The sequence below is a fragment of the Ammospiza nelsoni genome, unplaced genomic scaffold (genome assembly GCF_027579445.1).
Source record: "Ammospiza nelsoni isolate bAmmNel1 unplaced genomic scaffold, bAmmNel1.pri scaffold_51, whole genome shotgun sequence".
NCBI classification, from domain to species: Eukaryota; Metazoa; Chordata; class Aves; order Passeriformes; family Passerellidae; genus Ammospiza; species Ammospiza nelsoni.
In genome coordinates, this window is record NW_026683190.1 from 1,384,981 (window position 1) to 1,396,240 (window position 11,260).

The window sequence follows — 11,260 nt, forward strand, 5'->3', positions numbered from 1 at the left end:
ACCCTGGGAAGGGAAATCAGCCTGGTGTTAGGCGTCTTGCCAAGGAAAAAGCCGTGAAAGCAGCCATGTTGTGGCACTTTTGCACTCCCTTTTGGATGCCTTTCACAGCTCCAGTGTGCCTGGAACTCAGGGCTTCCTGATTTTAAAAATCCTAGCCCTAGGCCGAACCCCAACCCTAAGACGAGAAAGGCAAATCAGCCAGGAATTAGGCATGTCCCCAAGGAAAAAGCTGTGGAGGCAGGCATGTTGTGCTACTTTTGCGCTCTTCTTGGCTAGTCCTTCGCAGCTGCTGTGTTCTTGGAACTCAGGGCTTTCTGGTTAATAGAGCCCTTACCCTAGGCGTAACTCAAACCTTAACCCTAGGAAGGAAAATCAGCCTATGGTTCGGGATGGTCTCATGGAAATATCAGTGGTGGCAGCCAAGTTGCGTCACTTTTGCGCTCCCCTTGGGATGCCTTTTGCAGCTGCAGTGTGCCTGGAGCCCAGGGCTTCCTGGTTTTAAAAGTCCTAGGCCTAAGCCTAACAGTAACCCTAGGAAGGTAAATCAGCCGGGTATTAGGGTTCTTCCTAAGGGAAAAGCCGTGAAAGCAGCCATGTTGTGGCACTTCTGCACTCCCTTTGGGATGCCTTTGGCAGATGAAGTAAGCCTGGAACTCAGGGCTTCCTGGTTAAAAAAATTCAAGCCCTAGGCTGAACCCTAACCCTAAGACGAGAAAGGCAAATCAGCCAGGAATTAGGCATGTCCCCAAGGAAAAAGCTGTGGAGGCAGGCATGTTGTGGTACTTTTGCGCTCTTCTTGGCTAGTCCTTCGCAGCTGCTGTGTTCTTGGAACTCAGGGCTTTCTGGTTAATAGACCCTTACCCTAGGCGTAACTCAAACCTTAACCCTAGGAAGGAAAATCAGCCTATGGTTCGGGATGGTCTCATGGAAATATCAGTGGTGGCAGCCAAGTTGCGTCACTTTTGCGCTCCCCTTGGGATGCCTTTCGCAGCTGCAGTGTGCCTGGAGCCCAGGGCTTCCTGGTTTTAAAAGTCCTAGGCCTAAGCCTAACAGTAACCCTAGGAAGGTAAATCAGCCGGGTATTAGGGTTCTTCCTAAGGGAAAAGCCGTGAAAGCAGCCATGTTGTGGCACTTCTGCACTCCCTTTGGGATGCCTTTGGCAGATGAAGTAAGCCTGGAACTCAGGGCTTCCTGGTAAAAAAAATTCAAGCCCTAGGCTGAACCCTAACCCTAACCCTAGGCAGATAAATCAGCCTAGGTATAGGGATGGTGCCAAGGAAAAAGCTGTGAAAGCTGCCATGTTGTTGCACTTTTGTACTCCCCTTGGGACGCCTTGAACAGCTGCAGTGTGCCTGGAGCCCAGGGCTTCCTAGTTTCAAAACTCCTAGCCCTAGGCCTAAGCCTAACAGTAACCCTGGGAAAGTAAATCAGCCTGATGTTAGGTTTCTTGCCAAGGAAAAAGCCGTGAAAGCAGCCATGTTGTGGCACTTTTGCACTCCCTTTTGGATGCCTTTCACAGCTCCAGTGTGCCTGGAACTCAGGGCTTCCTGATTTTAAAAATCCTAGCCCTAGGCCGAACCCCAACCCTAAGACGAGAAAGGCAAATCAGCCAGGAATTAGGCATGTCCCCAAGGAAAAAGCTGTGGAGGCAGGCATGTTGTGGTACTTTTGCGCTCTTCTTGGCTAGTCCTTCGCAGCTGCTGTGTTCTTGGAACTCAGGGCTTTCTGGTTAATAGACCCTTACCCTAGGCGTAACTCAAACCTTAACCCTAGGAAGGAAAATCAGCCTATGGTTCGGGATGGTCTCATGGAAATATCAGTGGTGGCAGCCAAGTTGCATCACTTTTGCGCTCCCCTTGGGATGCCTTTTGCAGCTGCAGTGTGCCTGGAGCCCAGGGCTTCCTGGTTTTAAAAGTCCTAGGCCTAAGCCTAACAGTAACCCTAGGAAGGTAAATCAGCCGGGTATTAGGGTTCTTCCTAAGGGAAAAGCCGTGAAAGCAGCCATGTTGTGGCACTTCTGCACTCCCTTTGGGATGCCTTTGGCAGATGAAGTAAGCCTGGAACTCAGGGCTTCCTGGTTAAAAAATTCAAGCCCTAGGCTGAACCCTAACCCTAACCCTAGGCAGATAAATCAGCCTAGGTATAGGGATGGTGCCAAGGAAAAAGCTGTGAAAGCTGCCATGTTGTTGCACTTTTGTACTCCCCTTGGGATGCCTTGAACAGCTGCAGTGTGCCTGGAGCTAAGGGCTTCCTAGTTTTAAAAATCCTAGCCCTAGGCCTAAGCCTAACAGTAACCCTGGGAAGGGAAATCAGCCTGGTGTTAGGCGTCTTGCCAAGGAAAAAGCCGTGAAAGCAGCCATGTTGTGGCACTTTTGCACTCCCTTTTGGATGCCTTTCACAGCTCCAGTGTGCCTGGAACTCAGGGCTTCCTGCTTTTAAAAATCCTAGCCCTAGGCCGAACCCCAACCCTAAGACGAGAAAGGCAAATCAGCCAGGAATTAGGCATGTCCCCAAGGAAAAAGCTGTGGAGGCAGGCATGTTGTGGTACTTTTGCGCTCTTCTTGGCTAGTCCTTCGCAGCTGCTGTGTTCTTGGAACTCAGGGCTTTCTGGTTAATAGAGCCCTTACCCTAGGCGTAACTCAAACCTTAACCCTAGGAAGGAAAATCAGCCTATGGTTCGGGATGGTCTCATGGAAATATCAGTGGTGGCAGCCAAGATGCGTCACTTTTGCGCTCCCCTTGGGATGCCTTTCGCAGCTGCAGTGTGCCTGGAGCCCAGGGCTTCCTGGTTTTAAAAGTCCTAGGCCTAAGCCTAACAGTAACCCTAGGAAGGTAAATCAGCCGGGTATTAGGGTTCTTCCTAAGGGAAAAGCCATGAAAGCAGCCATGTTGTGGCACTTTTGCACTCCCTTTTGGATGCCTTTCACAGCTGCAGTGTGCCTGGAACTCAGGGCTTCCTGCTTTTAAAAATCCTAGCCCTAGGCCGAACCCCAACCCTAAGACGAGAAAGGCAAATCAGCCAGGAATTAGGCATGTCCCCAAGGAAAAAGCTGTGGAGGCAGGCATGTTGTGGTACTTTTGCGCTCTTCTTGGCTAGTCCTTCGCAGCTGCTGTGTTCTTGGAACTCAGGGCTTTCTGGTTAATAGACCCTTACCCTAGGCGTAACTCAAACCTTAACCCTAGGAAGGAAAATCAGCCTATGGTTCGGGATGGTCTCATGGAAATATCAGTGGTGGCAGCCAAGTTTCGACACTTTTGCGCTCCCCTTGGGATGCCTTTTGCAGCTGCAGTGTGCCTGGAGCCCAGGGCTTCCTGGTTTTAAAAGTCCTAGGCCTAAGCCTAACAGTAACCCTAGGAAGGTAAATCAGCCGGGTATTAGGGTTCTTCCTAAGGGAAAAGCCGTGAAAGCAGCCATGTTGTGGCACTTCTGCACTCCCTTTGGGATGCCTTTGGCAGATAAAGTAAGCCTGGAACTCAGGGCTTCCTGGTAAAAAAAATTCAAGCCCTAGGCTGAACCCTAACCCTAACCCTAGGCAGATAAATCAGCCTAGGTATAGGGATGGTGCCAAGGAAAAAGCTGTGAAAGCTGCCATGTTGTTGCACTTTTGTACTCCCCTTGGGATGCCTTGAACAGCTGCAGTGTGCCTGGAGCTAAGGGCTTCCTAGTTTTAAAAATCCTAGCCCTAGGCCTAAGCCTAACAGTAACCCTGGGAAGGGAAATCAGCCTGGTGTTAGGCGTCTTGCCAAGGAAAAAGCCATGAAAGCAGCCATGTTGTGGCACTTTTGCACTCCCTTTTGGATGCCTTTCACAGCTCCAGTGTGCCTGGAACTCAGGGCTTCCTGCTTTTAAAAATCCTAGCTCTAGGCCGAACCCCAACCCTAAGACGAGAAAGGCAAATCAGCCAGGAATTAGGCATGTCCCCAAGGAAAAAGCTGTGGAGGCAGGCATGTTGTGCTACTTTTGCGCTCTTCTTGGCTAGTCCTTCGCAGCTGCTGTGTTCTTGGAACTCAGGGCTTTCTGGTTAATAGAACCCTTACCCTAGGCGTAACTCAAACCTTAACCCTAGGAAGGAAAATCAGCCTATGGTTCGGGATGGTCTCATGGAAATATCAGTGGTGGCAGCCAAGTTGCGTCACTTTTGCGCTCCCCTTGGGATGCCTTTTGCAGCTGCAGTGTGCCTGGAGCCCAGGGCTTCCTGGTTTTAAAAGTCCTAGGCCTAAGCCTAACAGTAACCCTAGGAAGGTAAATCAGCCGGGTGTTAGGGTTCTTCCTAAGGGAAAAGCCGTGAAAGCAGCCATGTTGTGGCACTTCTGCACTCCCTTTGGGATGCCTTTGGCAGATGAAGTAAGCCTGGAACTCAGGGCTTCCTGGTTAAAGAAATCCAAGCCCTAGGCTGAACCCCAACCCTAAGACGAGAAAGGCAAATCAGCCAGGAATTAGGCATGTCCCCAAGGAAAAAGCTGTGGAGGCAGGCATGTTGTGGTACTTTTGCGCTCTTCTTGGCTAGTCCTTCGCAGCTGCTGTGTTCTTGGAACTCAGGGCTTTCTGGTTAATAGAGCCCTTACCCTAGGCGTAACTCAAACCTTAACCCTAGGAAGGAAAATCAGCCTATGGTTCGGGATGGTCTCATGGAAATATCAGTGGTGGCAGCCAAGTTGCGTCACTTTTGCGCTCCCCTTGGGATGCCTTTCGCAGCTGCAGTGTGCCTGGAGCCCAGGGCTTCCTGGTTTTAAAAGTCCTAGGCCTAAGCCTAACAGTAACCCTAGGAAGGTAAATCAGCCGGGTATTAGGGTTCTTCCTAAAGGAAAAGCCGTGAAAGCAGCCATGTTGTGGCACTTCTGCACTCCCTTTGGGATGCCTTTGGCAGATGAAGTAAGCCTGGAACTCAGGGCTTCCTGGTAAAAAAAATTCAAGCCCTAGGCTGAACCCTAACCCTAACCCTAGGCAGATAAATCAGCCTAGGTATAGGGATGGTGCCAAGGAAAAAGCTGTGAAAGCTGCCATGTTGTTGCACTTTTGTACTCCCCTTGGGATGCCTTGAACAGCTGCAGTGTGCCTGGAGCTAAGGGCTTCCTAGTTTCAAAAATCCTAGCCCTAGGCCTAAGCCTAACAGTAACCCTGGGAAAGTAAATCAGCCTGATGTTAGGCTTCTTGCCAAGGAAAAAGCCGTGAAAGCAGCCATGTTGTGTCACTTTTGCACTCCCTTTTGGATGCCTTTCACAGCTCCAGTGTGCCTGGAACTCAGGGCTTCCTGCTTTTAAAAATCCAAGCCCTAGGCCGAACCCCAACCCTAAAACGAGAAAGGCAAATCAGCCAGGAATTAGGCATGTCCCCAAGGAAAAAGCTGTGGAGGCAGGCATGTTGTGGTACTTTTGCGCTCTTCTTGGCTAGTCCTTCGCAGCTGCTGTGTTCTTGGAACTCAGGGCTTTCTGGTTAATAGAGCCCTTACCCTAGGCGTAACTCAAACCTTAACCCTAGGAAGGAAAATCAGCCTATGGTTCGGGATGGTCTCATGGAAATATCAGTGGTGGCAGCCAAGTTGCGTCACTTTTGCGCTCCCCTTGGGATGCCTTTTGCAGCTGCAGTGTGCCTGGAGCCCAGGGCTTCCTGGTTTTAAAAGTCCTAGGCCTAAGCCTAACAGTAACCCTAGGAAGGTAAATCAGCCGGGTATTAGGGTTCTTCCTAAGGGAAAAGCCGTGAAAGCAGCCATGTTGTGGCACTTCTGCACTCCCTTTGGAATGCCTTTGGCAGATGAAGTAAGCCTGGAACTCAGGGCTTCCTGGTTAAAGAAATCCGAGCCCTAGGCTGAACCCCAACCCTAAGACGAGAAAGGCAAATCAGCCAGGAATTAGGCATGTCCCCAAGGAAAAAGCTGTGGAGGCAGGCATGTTGTGGTACTTTTGCGCTCTTCTTGGCTAGTCCTTCGCAGCTGCTGTGTTCTTGGAACTCAGGGCTTTCTGGTTAATAGAGCCCTTACCCTAGGCGTAACTCAAACCTTAACCCTAGGAAGGAAAATCAGCCTATGGTTCGGGATGGTCTCATGGAAATATCAGTGGTGGCAGCCAAGTTGCGTCACTTTTGCGCTCCCCTTGGGATGCCTTTCGCAGCTGCAGTGTGCCTGGAGCCCAGGGCTTCCTGGTTTTAAAAGTCCTAGGCCTAAGCCTAACAGTAACCCTAGGAAGGTAAATCAGCCGGGTATTAGGGTTCTTCCTAAAGGAAAAGCCGTGAAAGCAGCCATGTTGTGGCACTTCTGCACTCCCTTTGGGATGCCTTTGGCAGATGAAGTAAGCCTGGAACTCAGGGCTTCCTGGTAAAAAAAATTCAAGCCCTAGGCTGAACCCTAACCCTAACCCTAGGCAGATAAATCAGCCTAGGTATAGGGATGGTGCCAAGGAAAAAGCTGTGAAAGCTGCCATGTTGTTGCACTTTTGTACTCCCCTTGGGATGCCTTGAACAGCTGCAGTGTGCCTGGAGCTAAGGGCTTCCTAGTTTTAAAAATCCTAGCCCTAGGCCTAAGCCTAACAGTAACCCTGGGAAGGGAAATCAGCCTGGTGTTAGGCGTCTTGCCAAGGAAAAAGCCGTGAAAGCAGCCATGTTGTGGCACTTTTGCACTCCCTTTTGGATGCCTTTCACAGCTGCAGTGTGCCTGGAACTCAGGGCTTCCTGCTTTTAAAAATCCTAGCCCTAGGCCGAACCCCAACCCTAAGACGAGAAAGGCAAATCAGCCAGGAATTAGGCATGTCCCCAAGGAAAAAGCTGTGGAGGCAGGCATGTTGTGGTACTTTTGCGCTCTTCTTGGCTAGTCCTTCGCAGCTGCTGTGTTCTTGGAACTCAGGGCTTTCTGGTTAATAGAACCCTTACCCTAGGCGTAACTCAAACCTTAACCCTAGGAAGGAAAATCAGCCTATGGTTCGGGATGGTCTCATGGAAATATCAGTGGTGGCAGCCAAGTTGCGTCACTTTTGCGCTCCCCTTGGGATGCCTTTCGCAGCTGCAGTGTGCCTGGAGCCCAGGGCTTCCTGGTTTTAAAAGTCCTAGGCCTAAGCCTAACAGTAACCCTAGGAAGGTAAATCAGCCGGGTATTAGGGTTCTTCCTAAGGGAAAAGCCGTGAAAGCAGCCATGTTGTGGCACTTCTGCACTCCCTTTGGGATGCCTTTGGCAGATGAAGTAAGCCTGGAACTCAGGGCTTCCTGGTAAAAAAAATTCAAGCCCTAGGCTGAACCGTAACCCTAAACCTAGGCAGATAAATCAGCCTAGGTATAGGGATGGTGCCAAGGAAAAAGCTGTGAAAGCTGCCATGTTGTTGCACTTTTGTACTCCCCTTGGGATGCCTTGAACAGCTGCAGTGTGCCTGGAGCTAAGGGCTTCCTAGTTTTAAAAATCCTAGCCCTAGGCCTAAGCCTAACAGTAACCCTGGGAAGGGAAATCAGCCTGGTGTTAGGCGTCTTGCCAAGGAAAAAGCCGTGAAAGCAGCCATGTTGTGGCACTTTTGCACTCCCTTTTGGATGCCTTTCACAGCTGCAGTGTGCCTGGAACTCAGGGCTTCCTGCTTTTAAAAATCCTAGCCCTAGGCCGAACCCCAACCCTAAGACGAGAAAGGCAAATCAGCCAGGAATTAGGCATGTCCCCAAGGAAAAAGCTGTGGAGGCAGGCATGTTGTGGTACTTTTGCGCTCTTCTTGGCTAGTCCTTCGCAGCTGCTGTGTTCTTGGAACTCAGGGCTTTCTGGTTAATAGACCCTTACCCTAGGCGTAACTCAAACCTTAACCCTAGGAAGGAAAATCAGCCTATGGTTCGGGATGGTCTCATGGAAATATCAGTGGTGGCAGCCAAGTTGCGTCACTTTTGCGCTCCCCTTGGGATGCCTTTCGCAGCTGCAGTGTGCCTGGAGCCCAGGGCTTCCTGGTTTTAAAAGTCCTAGGCCTAAGCCTAACAGTAACCCTAGGAAGGTAAATCAGCCGGGTATTAGGGTTCTTCCTAAGGGAAAAGCCGTGAAAGCAGCCATGTTGTGGCACTTCTGCACTCCCTTTGGGATGCCTTTGGCAGATGAAGTAAGCCTGGAACTCAGGGCTTCCTGGTTAAAGAAATCCAAGCCCTAGGCTGAACCCTAACCCTCACCCTAGGCAGATAAATCAGCCTAGGTATAGGGATGGTGCCAAGGAAAAAGCTGTGAAAGCTGCCATGTTGTTGCACTTTTGTACACCCCTTGGGATGCCTTGAACAGCTGCAGTGTGCCTGGAGCCCAGGGCTTCCTAGTTTCAAAACTCCTAGCCCTAGGCCTAAGCCTAACAGTAACCCTGGGAAAGTAAATCAGCCTGATGTTAGGTTTCTTGCCAAGGAAAAAGCCGTGAAAGCAGCCATGTTGTGGCACTTTTGCACTCCCTTTTGGATGCCTTTCACAGCTCCAGTGTGCCTGGAACTCAGGGCTTCCTGCTTTTAAAAATCCAAGCCCTAGGCCGAACCCCAACCCTAAGACGAGAAAGGCAAATCAGCCAGGAATTAGGCATGTCCCCAAGGAAAAAGCTGTGGAGGCAGGCATGTTGTGGTACTTTTGCGCTCTTCTTGGCTAGTCCTTCGCAGCTGCTGTGTTCTTGGAACTCAGGGCTTTCTGGTTAATAGAACCCTTACCCTAGGCGTAACTCAAACCTTAACCCTAGGAAGGAAAATCAGCCTATGGTTCGGGATGGTCTCATGGAAATATCAGTGGTGGCAGCCAAGTTGCGTCACTTTTGCGCTCCCCTTGGGATGCCTTTCGCAGCTGCAGTGTGCCTGGAGCCCAGGGCTTCCTGGTTTTAAAAGTCCTAGGCCTAAGCCTAACAGTAACCCTAGGAAGGTAAATCAGCCGGGTATTAGGGTTCTTCCTAAGGGAAAAGCCGTGAAAGCAGCCATGTTGTGGCACTTCTGCACTCCCTTTGGAATGCCTTTGGCAGATGAAGTAAGCCTGGAACTCAGGGCTTCCTGGTTAAAAAAATTCAAGCCCTAGGCTGAACCCTAACCCTAAGACGAGAAAGGCAAATCAGCCAGGAATTAGGCATGTCCCCAAGGAAAAAGCTGTGGAGGCAGGCATGTTGTGGTACTTTTGCGCTCTTCTTGGCTAGTCCTTCGCAGCTGCTGTGTTCTTGGAACTCAGGGCTTTCTGGTTAATAGAGCCCTTACCCTAGGCGTAACTCAAACCTTAACCCTAGGAAGGAAAATCAGCCTATGGTTCGGGATGGTCTCATGGAAATATCAGTGGTGGCAGCCAAGTTGCGTCACTTTTGCGTTCCCCTTGGGATGCCTTTCGCAGCTGCAGTGTGCCTGGAGCCCAGGGCTTCCTGGTTTCAAAAGTCCTAGGCCTAAGCCTAACAGTAACCCTAGGAAGGTAAATCAGCCGGGTATTAGGGTTCTTCCTAAGGGAAAAGCCGTGAAAGCAGCCATGTTGTGGCACTTCTGCACTCCCTTTGGGATGCCTTTGGCAGATGAAGTAAGCCTGGAACTCAGGGCTTCCTGGTTAAAGAAATCCAAGCCCTAGGCTGAACCCTAACCCTAACCCTAGGCAGATAAATCAGCCTAGGTATAGGGATGGTGCCAAGGAAAAAGCTGTGAAAGCTGCCATGTTGTTGCACTTTTGTACTCCCCTTGGGACGCCTTGAACAGCTGCAGTGTGCCTGGAGCCCAGGGCTTCCTAATTTCAAAACTCCTAGCCCTAGGCCTAAGCCTAACAGTAACCCTGGGAAAGTTAATCAGCCTGATATTAGGTTTCTTGCCAAGGAAAAAGCCGTGAAAGCAGCCATGTTGTGGCACTTTTGCACTCCCTTTTGGATGCCTTTCACAGCTCCAGTGTGCCTGGAACTCAGGGCTTCCTGCTTTTAAAAATCCTAGCCCTAGGCCGAACCCCAACCCTAAGACGAGAAAGGCAAATCAGCCAGGAATTAGGCATGTCCCCAAGGAAAAAGCTGTGGAGGCATGCATGTTGTGGTACTTTTGCGCTCTTCTTGGCTAGTCCTTCGCAGCTGCTGTGTTCTTGGAACTCAGGGCTTTCTGGTTAATAGAGCCCTTACCCTAGGCGTAACTCAAACCTTAACCCTAGGAAGGAAAATCAGCCTATGGTTCGGGATGGTCTCATGGAAATATCAGTGGTGGCAGCCAAGTTGCGTCACTTTTGCGCTCCCCTTGGGATGCCTTTTGCAGCTGCAGTGTGCCTGGAGCCCAGGGCTTCCTGGTTTTAAAAGTCCTAGGCCTAAGCCTAACAGTAACCCTAGGAAGGTAAATCAGCCGGGTATTAGGGTTCTTCCTAAGGGAAAAGCCGTGAAAGCAGCCATGTTGTGGCACTTCTGCACTCCCTTTGGGATGCCTTTGGCAGATGAAGTAAGCCTGGAACTCAGGGCTTCCTGGTAAAAAAAATTCAAGCCCTAGGCTGAACCGCAACCCTAAACCTAGGCAGATAAATCAGCCTAGGTATAGGGATGGTGCCAAGGAAAAAGCTGTGAAAGCTGCCATGTTGTTGCACTTTTGTACTCCCCTTGGGATGCCTTGAACAGCTGCAGTGTGCCTGGAGCTAAGGGCTTCCTAGTTTTAAAAATCCTAGCCCTAGGCCTAAGCCTAACAGTAACCCTGGGAAGGGAAATCAGCCTGGTGTTAGGCGTCTTGCCAAGGAAAAAGCCGTGAAAGCAGCCATGTTGTGGCACTTTTGCACTCCCTTTTGGATGCCTTTCACAGCTGCAGTGTGCCTGGAACTCAGGGCTTCCTGATTTTAAAAATCCTAGCCCTAGGCCGAACCCCAACCCTAAGACGAGAAAGGCAAATCAGCCAGGAATTAGGCATGTCCCCAAGGAAAAAGCTGTGGAGGCAGGCATGTTGTGGTACTTTTGCGCTCTTCTTGGCTAGTCCTTCGCAGCTGCTGTGTTCTTGGAACTCAGGGCTTTCTGGTTAATAGAGCCCTTACCCTAGGCGTAACTCAAACCTTAACCCTAGGAAGGAAAATCAGCCTATGGTTCGGGATGGTCTCATGGAAATATCAGTGGTGGCAGCCAAGTTGCGTCACTTTTGCGCTCCCCTTGGGATGCCTTTTGCAGCTGCAGTGTGCCTGGAGCCCAGGGCTTCCTGGTTTTAAAAGTCCTAGGCCTAAGCCTAACAGTAACCCTAGGAAGGTAAATCAGCCGGGTATTAGGGTTCTTCCTAAGGGAAAAGCCGTGAAAGCAGCCATGTTGTGGCACTTCTGCACTCCCTTTGGGATGCCTTTGGCAGATGAAGTAAGCCTGGAACTCAGGGCTTCCTGGT